The sequence below is a fragment of the Solanum pennellii genome, chromosome 5 (assembly GCF_001406875.1).
Source record: "Solanum pennellii chromosome 5, SPENNV200".
Lineage (NCBI taxonomy): Eukaryota > Viridiplantae > Streptophyta > Magnoliopsida > Solanales > Solanaceae > Solanum > Solanum pennellii.
In genome coordinates, this window is record NC_028641.1 from 38,141,538 (window position 1) to 38,153,697 (window position 12,160).

General features: G+C 29.4%; 2 pseudogenes; both read right to left on the reverse strand.

Annotated features, from left to right (window-relative positions):
• Positions 1-8,789: 8,789 nt before the first annotated feature.
• On the reverse strand, positions 8,790-9,599 carry LOC107020127 (annotated as a pseudogene).
• A 735-nt stretch (positions 9,600-10,334) lies between these two features.
• On the reverse strand, positions 10,335-11,163 carry LOC114073908 (annotated as a pseudogene).
• Between the last annotated feature and the right edge of the window lie 997 nt (positions 11,164-12,160).

The window sequence follows — 12,160 nt, forward strand, 5'->3', positions numbered from 1 at the left end:
TAATTCTGTTCTTGCCTCTCCATAATAAAACTGCTCCCCCTCTTTCCCGTGGACGTAGCCAATTTATTGGTGAACCACGTAAATATGTTGTCTTTGTTTTTCGCGTTTATATTTTCTCGTATTATCTCGAATTCCGCACAACATATAGTTTGACCAAAGGAATTCATATAGACCATTCGAGTGAAGAGCTTGGTGTTTCAACAAAAGTACTGTGAGTAGTAATGTCACCACAATTGATGTTTTATAACTTGCATGATTTTCACATGGTTTATAAAGTAAATGTGTTACTGAATGCTTTGAACTTACATGTGGGACCAGTCTTTTACTGGATATGATACTGAAAAGATTATTTAAGATGATCTCATTTTCACAAGATATGATTACTATTATTAGAAGGGTTTTACACTTATTTGAGAAATAGTATTTTGACAGGTGATTGTTGAACTTTGAAATGATATGATTTGATAAGATTTAAATGCTCCGATTGATTTTTAAATTCTTCTACTATTTAAAATTAAATTATAAGTGGGAGTAGACCTAGATGAATTCTGTAGCTAACGGCGGGATCAATAGACATGGTGCACCTTGTAGTTACTGATTTCTGATAAAGTCCTTGCTAGTGGGAAGGTGAAACTAGTATATTGTTACTGATATCCCCTCGAGTAGGGATCTACTGATATGAATATTTAACTCCTTTATGAGGAGTTCACTGTTATTGGTTACTTCTTAATAGAAGGTCACTCTGATTACATAATTCATCCTTGGAAACCTCCGAAATATAAACTTTGATGTGAAAGTGTTTTTCTGTGTTTACATCTATAAGATTTGATATGAAAATGTTCTTTTACTGAGTTTGCTATTATGCATTTACACTGATTATTCTTATGTGAGGAATATAATATTGAATATTGTTATTTTTTCTGAAAGAGCATTATTTCATCATTATTACTATTACACTAGCATATTTTCTGATTTGTCCCTTATTAAAATCGTTGTGGTTAAGTATTATTACTCACTGAGTTCGCATCTCACTCATCGCTAATTTTTTTTTTACAGAGAATTCAGGTGATATTGAGGAGGATTTCATTAACTCAAAAGTGAGATTTGGTTGCATTTTGTGAGCCCCGCATTGCTTCGCGTTGCAAGAAAACCATCACTAACCATCACTATGAGCTATGTGATGATGCAGTGTCTCGCCCATATTGCCAAAACTTTCCTATACCTTGTCGAGGTATAGAATTCCTCAACTAAGTGGATTCATTAGTCTAAGGCTTAAAAAGTAATAAGGAATCATCTAAAAAGTATGATCCTTTTTGTCCACGCCGGCTACATGGTTTATGGAGTGCTCAATACTACTCTCAAAATATAATTAGCCCATATGTTCTAAGGAAAACATTTTCTCATCCTCAATTTTGAGATTACTATTCAAAAGATTTCTCTAAAAAGAGATAATACTCAAAACAACTCATGAACTCTTTTGAAAATCAGTATTTCCTCTCTTCTTAAATGTAAAAACATTTACTCTTGGGAATACTTAGTTCATATTTTTTAAAAAAAAATAAATTATATCAACTCTACTCTTCCTCAAAACTAAATGCTCAAGTCTTAAAACAAGTTTTAAAAGATTGTAAAGACTTTTCAAAAAGACTCGAAAGAACTCTCAAGACTTTACTCTTAGCTCTACCTTGAATTTGAGCTATAGATTCAAGGATTATGATTCATGTTGTGAATATCTCTCAATGTTTAGTTATGGTTTAGAGTAGTTAGAATCAATAGGGAGTTAAGGTACAGTTTGAAATAACTCAGAAATGCCAAATGACAGAGAAGGAGTGGGGGCAGGCGACCCTGGCACAGGGCTTCAGCCCCTAAACTACATAATTACTTTTTTTTGGCACACTGGTTGGCAACCTCTGCCCAGATTTTTCCGACAAATTTTCTTTCTCATTTTCTGACCCTAATTCACGTGGAATCGAATGGTATCTTCTAAATTCATTTAGATTCGAATACCCAACCTAAGTACACAATAATCTGCTCAAAACAATCCTCAAATCACTTATACTTATCTCAAAAATTCATGAAAACCCCAACAATCAAGATTATGAATGAAATTTTAGGAAAAACATATCAAGAACTCGACTCCTTAAACTTTGACAACGAAATTGCATTAAAAGAGAATGATTGGTGTGTGGGAGAACAAAGCGAACACTATGAGAACTCTCATACTTCTTAGGGATCAAACCCTTGGTGAAACAACCTTTGATCCGCAAGAAATTCCGATGAACGCATAGAATTTTCCCTCGTGTCTCTTCTTTTCTCTTCTTGAACTCCTTTAGCGTAAGTTAACTAAATCAAATCATTTTAGACCCCTAAAACCATACTAAAAATAAATTAATCTCATTAGGTAAGGAAAAGATTAAAAAAAATACCCTCATATTTTCGGGTAACTTTCCTTAACTAGATAGAATAATTTAAAAAATATTTAAATAGGACAATATGTCATGTAATATGTTCTGATGTATGATGGGGGTGAAAAATAACATATATCTAGTGAAATTGATATATATATATATATATATACTAAACATTAAACAAAAATAGATTAAGCATCATTCAAATAACATATGGTTAAACTTCCAAAAAATGTAACAGTAACTTTCTATATACCACTGCGAATATTACAATAATTATCATAAAGATCATTTCTGAGTAATCATTTCCTCATTATCAATGATCTAGGTTTTAATTTTTTTTTCTTAATTAAAAAATTAAGAACACTTGCAAATTGCAATAATTACCTCTTCAAATGCAAAGAACGTTATAGCATATGAAGAGGTAATAATTACAAGGTAGAGTTCGTATAAACACATTAATTGATACAATATTTATCGTATTCACAAATAATATTTCAACATGAGATTAAACCTATGAAGATTTTATATAATAATAGAGGTTAATATGCAACTGCAACATACGTTCTCAAAACTAATTTTTTTAAAATACTCAAATATCCTTTTATCACCACTTCATATTTTTTTCTAACTAGAATACTGAAACTTACAAGTTATATCTTCTTGATTATGTGTTAGCTGAGTCTTGTATTTTGTACAAAACAAAATTTTATCTTTTTGCAACTATAAATTGAAGTCCTATATATAGTAATGGAAGAGATGAGGGAGCCAAGATGATTAGTCTTGAAAAATAAGTAACGATACAAGATCTCTAACAGATTGAAAAGTATTGTTCTTGAATTGATGTTTTAAATTTTTCAGTCGCTAAATTCAGAATTATAATGAAATTGGGAAAACACGAGTTGGAGGAAGAAAAAAGAATTTTGAAACTTCAAAAATGAATATGGTTAAGTGAAATTAGAAGAAAAATCAAAGAATGGCAGATGGAAGAGTTTTGGTTTGATACAAATAGAATGTGGGAGGCTAGCTTATAAATAGAAATCCTAATGATAATGAAATAGTAGTTGTAAATGGTAATTAAAATAAATTATAACTATGTTTAATAATCAACTAGTAGATGTTTATTAACGTATGTGATTTCTCCAATTTTTAATTACATCTTGAAAAGAAAGGACTAAAACAATTTAAAAAGAAAATGACAGAGAGTGTTGAGATGAGGATAAGCGACAAATAAGTCATGTGCTAATCTAATTAATAATTTTTGCAATACTTATTATGAAAATTTATGTGAAATGACATACATATATGTTATATTATGCTCCTTTTTTACACTTTTAGATATTTTTATTAGTCGCTACAGTTTCTTAAATTTTCCTATTTTGTTTCTAATTTTATACATCTAGAATTTGTATAATTTGATTTCTGACTGTGCAAATTAAAATTTTGTATATGTTTATCCAGTTATTTGTATAGAATTTGTTGATACATTTGGTTTGTATAAGTTATGAAAAATTCATAATAAATTATCATGTTTGTATATTTGCAAGTGAAATACACAAATGGAGTTTTGAATAATTCTTAAATGTATAAATACAAAATTTATACATACTTACCATGTTTGTATACTGAAAGGTAAATATACAAACGATTATACTCATAGCAAACAAAACTATAGACATGTAGCATAATTAAACAAATTGTAACTTTAAAGAGTTAAATCACTTACTTGCTAAAAAGATAGGAAACTAAGTAATAATAAAGTAAAAAAAAAGTGGCTAAAACAATTCGTAGTCGAAAATATAAAAGGTAAATAAAGTATGTGTGATATACAAAAAATATATGAAGTTATATACCTTTGATAGTTGAAGTAATATAATGTATGAATATTGTATGTATGTAATAGGAGTACTATTGTATTAACTTCTGGATAAGTTGTATTTATGTGAGATTAATATTTAAGGTCTGAGAGTATGCTACGAGATCAATAATGAAAATTATGATTAAGGTAAGAAGAGATATTGCTTGTGTTATAATATATGTTAGCATAATGTATTGTTGTTTCTGTTGATTTAGCCTACTATATATGCCTACTCATTATGTATAATGTACTATACTATTCTTGTTACACCTTTTGTTGGTATAAGTTTGTCTTATGTTGCTTGAAATGTGGGGTAACAATTACTTATCATCAACTACTATCTACTATGTTCTCATCAAGTGGAAGGTGTGTGACTATTTTTCATTATTTATTATATTTTCTATTTCGTACTTTACTAGTAACTTTTCTACCTGTCTAATCTAGGTCCTTAAAATGGTAGTTGCAAAGTGGAAAACATTAGAATTTAGAGGTGTAGAATCCTAGCAAGTAGTACGAATATAATGGTCATGACCTATTGTTTGTGCCTTCCCCAATTTTCAATTTTTTTTTAATTTATCCTTTTTAAATGCTCATATACTGGATGACTTGGTTACACTTTTATTACTTTACAAGATATCTGTCATGATATCATCAATATAGATATCAGTAACTCAGTCCATCGTTGCCTTCATTAAAATTGGAATCTCATTCAAATCTCGTGATTTTTCATGACTTTTTTTTCTTTTTTTCTTATTTGTTCCTATATGTTGGTTTCTACTTTGAGATCTATTTTTCATATTATGACATACAATAACAAATGATGAATTAACAAATCAGAAACACATAGAAAAAGAAATGTCAAACTAGATTAGTTAAAGTGGGGCACATCTAAGTTTTTATCCACACATCGATAATATCATTTACAATATAGTAAATGGACATATTGCGAATCCGGAGCCTAAAGAGTATAAAATATTAATAAAAATATTAAAACGGTATATAAAATTTTATATCAATCAAAACGGCAAAATTGCTGAAACAACAGCGATTTACTCCACCGGGAAAAGCAAAATCGCTGCCACTGCAGCTATTTTGCAAAATGTGATTTTTTTTTAAAAAAAAATTGTAATCGCTATCTAGGTAGCAATTTTCAATTTTTTGTAATTTTTTTTTTAATTCATTTTTTTTAAAAATCGCTGCCTAGGCAGCGATTTTCAATTTTTTTATAATTTTTTTTAAAATATGGAAATCGCTGCCTAGGCAGCAATTTTCAGATAACTTTTTTTTTAAAAAAAAATTTAAATCGCTGCCTAGGCAGCGATTTTCTAAAAAAAGTTTTTTTTTAAATATGGAAATCACTACCTAGGTAGCGATTTTTCACAATTTTTTTTTTAAAAAAAATTAAATCGTTGCCTAGGCAACGATTTTGAAAAAAAAAATTCACAAAAAATTGAAATCGCTGCCTAGGCATCAATTTTTAAAAAATTTAAAATCGCTGTTTTTTTTTTTGTCATGTAATATGTTTTGATATATGATGGGGTGAAAAATAACATATATCTAGTGAAATTGATATATATATATCTATATATATATATATATACATATATATATGTGTATATATATATACATATATATATGTATATATATATACACATATATATATATATACACATATATACATACATATATATACATATATATATATATATACATATATATATATATATACATATATATATATATACATATATATATATATATATATATATATATCTGTATATATACATATATGTACTCATGATCATTACTTCAAGACGATCATTATTTCAACTGAAGTGTGCCATTATGGGAGAGTCTAGCCAAAATTTCAATCATTTGAATTTTTTCTCAGGATTCAATTGATAGGTAAATGAAGTAATGTTTTCTTATTTCTTAAAATTATTTTTCTTATATGTAAATATTTATATTATTATTTTTATAGGTATGATCAAATTCAAAATGCAGTGAATTATTGTACACAAATTGTAAATAATAATGTTCTAGGTGATAAACGAGTTGGTGAGTTGCACAAAGATGAACCTTCCGAGCATGAATTAACAGACAGTGATGATATGTATGACGATAATAATGATAATGTGGATTATGCACCTAATGCACCTAATGCATCCGTTGAAGATCAAAGTATTAAATATCATTCTACAGCGATTCCATACTTAGATCACACTGAAGAAAATGCTATAGATTTTATCTACACGAGATATGACGGTTCCATTCGAACGGCAATTTGGAATTCAAACAATTCTAAACATAGCGAGTCTGGTTCGATTGTTGAAAACTAAATATTTTGTAGTTGTTTATTATTTACTTATTTATTTAACATGTTGATTAATTTAATTTGTATGTGCAACTAGGTATGTTTATTTATGAATAAGATGCAAATGAAATCTGTAGTAAGAGCATATAGTCTTGCTATTAAAAAAGAATTTCTTTGTGATCAATCCAAGAGTAAAAGTTGGAAAGTTATTTGCAAGCGTCATGAATAAAGGTGTGATTGGATGATTCGGTTTAGAGAGATTTCAAGCGGTATGTGGAAGACAGGAAAAATGGTTGAACCGATACTTGTCTTACAGATAACTATAAAGAGGATCATTTCAATTTGAATGATAACATGATTGCCACTTCATTAGTACCATATGTTATGCAAAATCCAGACAAAATTATTAAGACGATCCGTGAAATTATCAAAGGAAAGCATCACTATACTCCTAGTTATGGAAAAGCATAAAAAGGTCGAAGAAAAGCATTTCGAATGGTTTATGGCAATTTTGAAAGTTAATTTAAGACATTACCTCGATACATGGTTGCACTACAATTATTCAATCTAGGCACTATTATTGAGTGGGAGCATTATTCTACAACAATGCAAGGTGAGCAAATTTTTAAATTTCTTTTTTGGGCTTTTAAACAGAGCATTGATGGTTTCAAAAGTTGCAGGCCGGTCATTTCTATCGACGGCACACATCTTTATGGTTTGTATGATATCAAACTGTTAATTGCGGTTGGAATTGATGCGAATGGAAATAGTTTTTCACTTGCATATGCTTTAGTTGCACGTGAGAGTTTTGAGTCTTGGTCATGGTTTCTCAAGTTATTATGGACACATGTAGTTTGTGAACGACAAGGAATTGGCCTTATTTCTGACCGTCATCAAGGAATCTTGCAGTGCGTTCAATCTTATGATTGGTTGAGTCCATCCAACACATATCATAGATTTTGTGTTCGACACTTAAAAGTAAATTTTAATAAAAAATTTATAAATAGTGAACTCGAAAAACTAATGTGGTTGGCTGCTACTGAGCATCAGGAGAAAAAGTTTGTGCAACGGATGCAACAAATCAAAACATTGTCTCCTGCAGCATATGAATGGTTAAATAAATTTCCTTTGGAAAACTGGACAATGTATAAGGATGGTGGTCGTAGATGGGGTGCCATGACGACAAATATGTCTGAGTCATATAATGGTTTATTGAAAAAAGCTCGGGGACTTTCTGTGACTGTCATGGTTCGAATGACGTTCAAATCTCTCGTTGATCATTTTGTCGAAAAAAACAATCTTACAATTGCATTACTTCAAAGTAATATGTCATGGCCTCTTGCGATGGATAAATTTTTAATGATTATTATCAAAGAGCTCAAGGGAACACAGATATGATGACTTACAACATAGGTGATGGAGTTTTTTAAATTCTTACTTTTGCTCATGATAGTAAAGGTGGAAATGTCCACAAGGTTACTGCAAAAGGTGAGAAATGTTCTTGTGGAAAATGGAGAAATTATCATATGCCTTGTTCGCATGCCATCAAATTTGTGGACTTCACGGAATCGAGCCAAAATCTTATGTAAGTAAATTCACATTACAAAATATTACAAACGAACATACAATGAGAAATTTAATCCAGTGGGTTATGAAATGTATTGGCCACCAGCTCCTTTTAATTTAATTGCAAATACTGAATATTTGCGGACAAGTGGTACGCAAGTAAGAAGTCGACTTAAGAATGATATGGATATAGCTCCGGCTCGCATGACTAGAAAATATAGTGTTTGTAATGAGACAGGTCACACAAAGACACGATGTCCTACTCGATTTTAAATATTTTATCTATATTTGTAAGGTAATGTATTTTTATTGTCTTGTTATTAATATTATGATATATCTTTTATATTTATTTGTTGACAGGAATTTAATTTGTCTTGCTGCGTTTTAAATATTGTAAGTATAATATCTTTATATTATTATTATATTATTGATTTGTACTCTATGAAAAAGTAATGAGTTGACCTAACATAAAAGGTATTGATTTGACCTATGACATAAAGAAAATATAAATCCTGCAAACTTTCACTGCTTAAGAATCTCATTGCGTAAGAATCTCATTACTTTGTTCAAACTTGCACGAAACACCAAAATTTACACATTTCAAAATTTGAATCTTCAGCCTTTTAGAATAGATGCATAAAAATTATTCTTCTGAATTCGAATCTTCTACATCTTCATTTTCATCTTCATTTTCAAAATCTTCCTCATTTTGATAGTGACTGCCTGTTCCACATCTAGTTGATTTGTGTAGCCTAGATATTCTTCGAGGTGGATTTTGTCTATTAAGAACTAAATTTTGTGAAGCCCCAGCATTAAATCTTGAATCATCGGACATAGTTACCTATAATACAATACAATATAATATAATCAAATAAACATGCAATAAAATTAAAAAAAATTATAAAAAGTTAAAAAAATTCTATGAAAATTAGTATACTTACATTCGAAAAATTGAATCTTCCACCAAATGGAGAATTATGCATATGAAATTCACGCATACCATGTTGAATACCATAATGAGATCCACTAAATTGCGCAAAACCAGATATTGAAACCTATGGAGTTACAAAACCAATTGATTGCTGACTAGAAAAATTAACGTAAGTGTTAAAGAGCCCTGTAGAAAAATCGAACGTGGAATAATAAGGCTCGAGAGTCGCCACATTAGTGTTAGAGGGCCCTGCAGAAAAATCAACTGTTTCACCAGCGCTCTTTCTACTTCGACGTGCACCCTCGCTCGGTGTTGTTGTCGTGATCGGTGAGATATTTGTACTGGTGGTGGTTCATCGTATTGAGTGGGAGGATTGTAATCAGGATCAAAGCTCAATCGCGTACCCTGGAAGGCCACATTCATTGACTCCATTGAAATACGAGCGACTTCCTCTACATATCATCTCATTTCATTAAATTGATTTTCATCATTTTCAATAATCCGAGCTCGACGATACTGCATTTCATGACCCCTAGTCTATAATGAATAAACAAATATTAATAACAAAAAAATTATTAAAGATTGACATAATAATTTAAAATATACATAATATACATACTAATGCCTCATGTCTTCCTGCCATGTGTTGATACCCTTTTTGTACAACATGTTGTGGATTTCCCATGAACATGGGGGTATGCCTCATGTACCAACCAAAGTAATCTATTTGATCACTTACAAATGGAGGTCAAAATATACGATTGCTACGTTGTTACCATAAATATCGTGTGTAGTTAAATGCATTTATATCTTCTTGTTTTATTTTGGATTGTTTATCACGCTTAAAATGATATTTGGAAAATTGAGTACACGGTCTAGAAATATGTTATAAATAACCGAGCTGTCTCACAACACGATCAACCATGTGCCACTCATGATAAATTCCATAAATAAGTGACACATGTGCCATCCAGACAGGTTGTCCCCACCGACACCACTCAGGCAATCCATTAATAACATCCTCCGAATAAGGTTGCCAAATAAACTATAAAAAAATAATTAAGTAAGATAATTATAAAAACAACATTGGCAGAAAAATAAAAAAAATATGTATGTGAAAATGAACAATCTTACAAAACAATTTTGTTGTACCATTGTGTCATAAAATATTTTACTTTTAAGGACCTAACAAGAATCTATGAATATGTCATTTTATTCACATAATTTTCTTGGGTGGTGAAACATAACTGTCTCATTTAAAGATCTACCAAACATATTTTTATTTAAAATGAAATAAAATATGAATAGTTTAAAATACTAATAATATTAAATACCTGTTCATCAGTTAGATTATCTAGTACATCCCTAATCACACCGATTACAGTTCGTGCCTCATTTTGATGATTTCTACTTCGCATCCATTTACGTGCAAGTGCAATTGAAGCCTAAAGTTGATTGGTCCTTAGAGGCTTTGACAATGGTTGCAAGGAAATAATTCTTTCCCATGCCCAAATCTACAAAAAATAAATTCACCATACTGATAATGCACTCAAATTTTAAAGTGCATATTACTAATATATAAAAAATATTTAATTAAAAAATATGTATACCTGCACTAAAGAGAGAAATTCACAAACTTCATTTGATTTTTTCATTGATGCACAACATAAACAATTATACAAATTGCGGCTGCTCCCCATGCTTGAGTTGACATTAAATCTAAATTTGCCATGTCAATCAAAATGTCCAAATTAATCTTATTATTAGATTTATCCGAAAATATTGATCCACCACATAACCATAATAAATATAATCTAAATTTTTGTTGCACTTCATACTCAGTTGAGTGATCATTAATACCATCCAAACCTTCAATATAATCAATCAATTTATATGTTAACAATCTACTAACACCAGAAAAACAACTAGTATCGGGTAACCATCCTGTTAATTCAAATATCATTTCTTGTCTACCTATAATCCCTAAAGAATCAGCTTCATTTAAAATTCTAGGACTACCATCTACTACCATTCCGAATAAAATTTCAACATCTTGTAAAGATATGGTAGCCTCGCCAGTTCGCATGTGAAAAATATGTGTTTCTGAACGCCACCTTTCAATTAAAGCAGAAATTAATCCGAAAAATCATACGACACACATCCTACATCAAGAATTTCTTTAAATCTACAATTTTCAAACGGATGCGAGAATGTAATGGATGATATATTATAAGTTGCCAAAATTCAATATCACCACGACGCGTATATAAGCAAGACCTCTCTTCTTTTATGCTACCATTCCAAATTCCTACGGAACGATGATGAACTTGAGTTTTTAATACATCATGCTCTACTGGATCAGGATATATGTATACATTTGACGGATGCATATCTATACACAAAAAATTAAAAGAAATATTAACATTAATATAAGTATAAAAAGATTGAACTTATCCACAGTATCATATAAAAGTATAAAATTAATTAAATAAATTAAAAATAAAATAAATTCAAACTCACCTTATAAAGAAAAAGCTTTTAAAAACTTTAGAAAATTGAAAATATAGAAAGACTTTTAAGAATGTAGAAAAATTGAAAAACTACAATTCAATTTGAGAATTCAATCAATTTATAACAAAGTACAAGTGTAACATTCTGAGTTGACACTATTTGCACGTGAATTGTATTCAATCAATTTATAATAAAACAAATATTACACTATTTGCATGTGAATTACAATTCAATCAATTTATAACAAAATAAAAATTACAATATTTGCATGTGAATTACAATTCGGTCAATTTATAGCAAAATAAAAATTACAATATTTACATGTATATTACAATTCAATCAATTTATAACAAAATAAAAATTTAATATGTGACTTTGACACTATTAGCATGTGAATTGACACAATTTTTTATAAATGCATGTGATTTTTTTTTAAAAGTTTGAATATTTTTGTAAGAATTTGACATGTCACCTTTTTTTTAAGTTGACATGTGATTATCTTCAAAAATTAATATATATATATATATATATATATATATATATATATATATATATATATATATATATATATG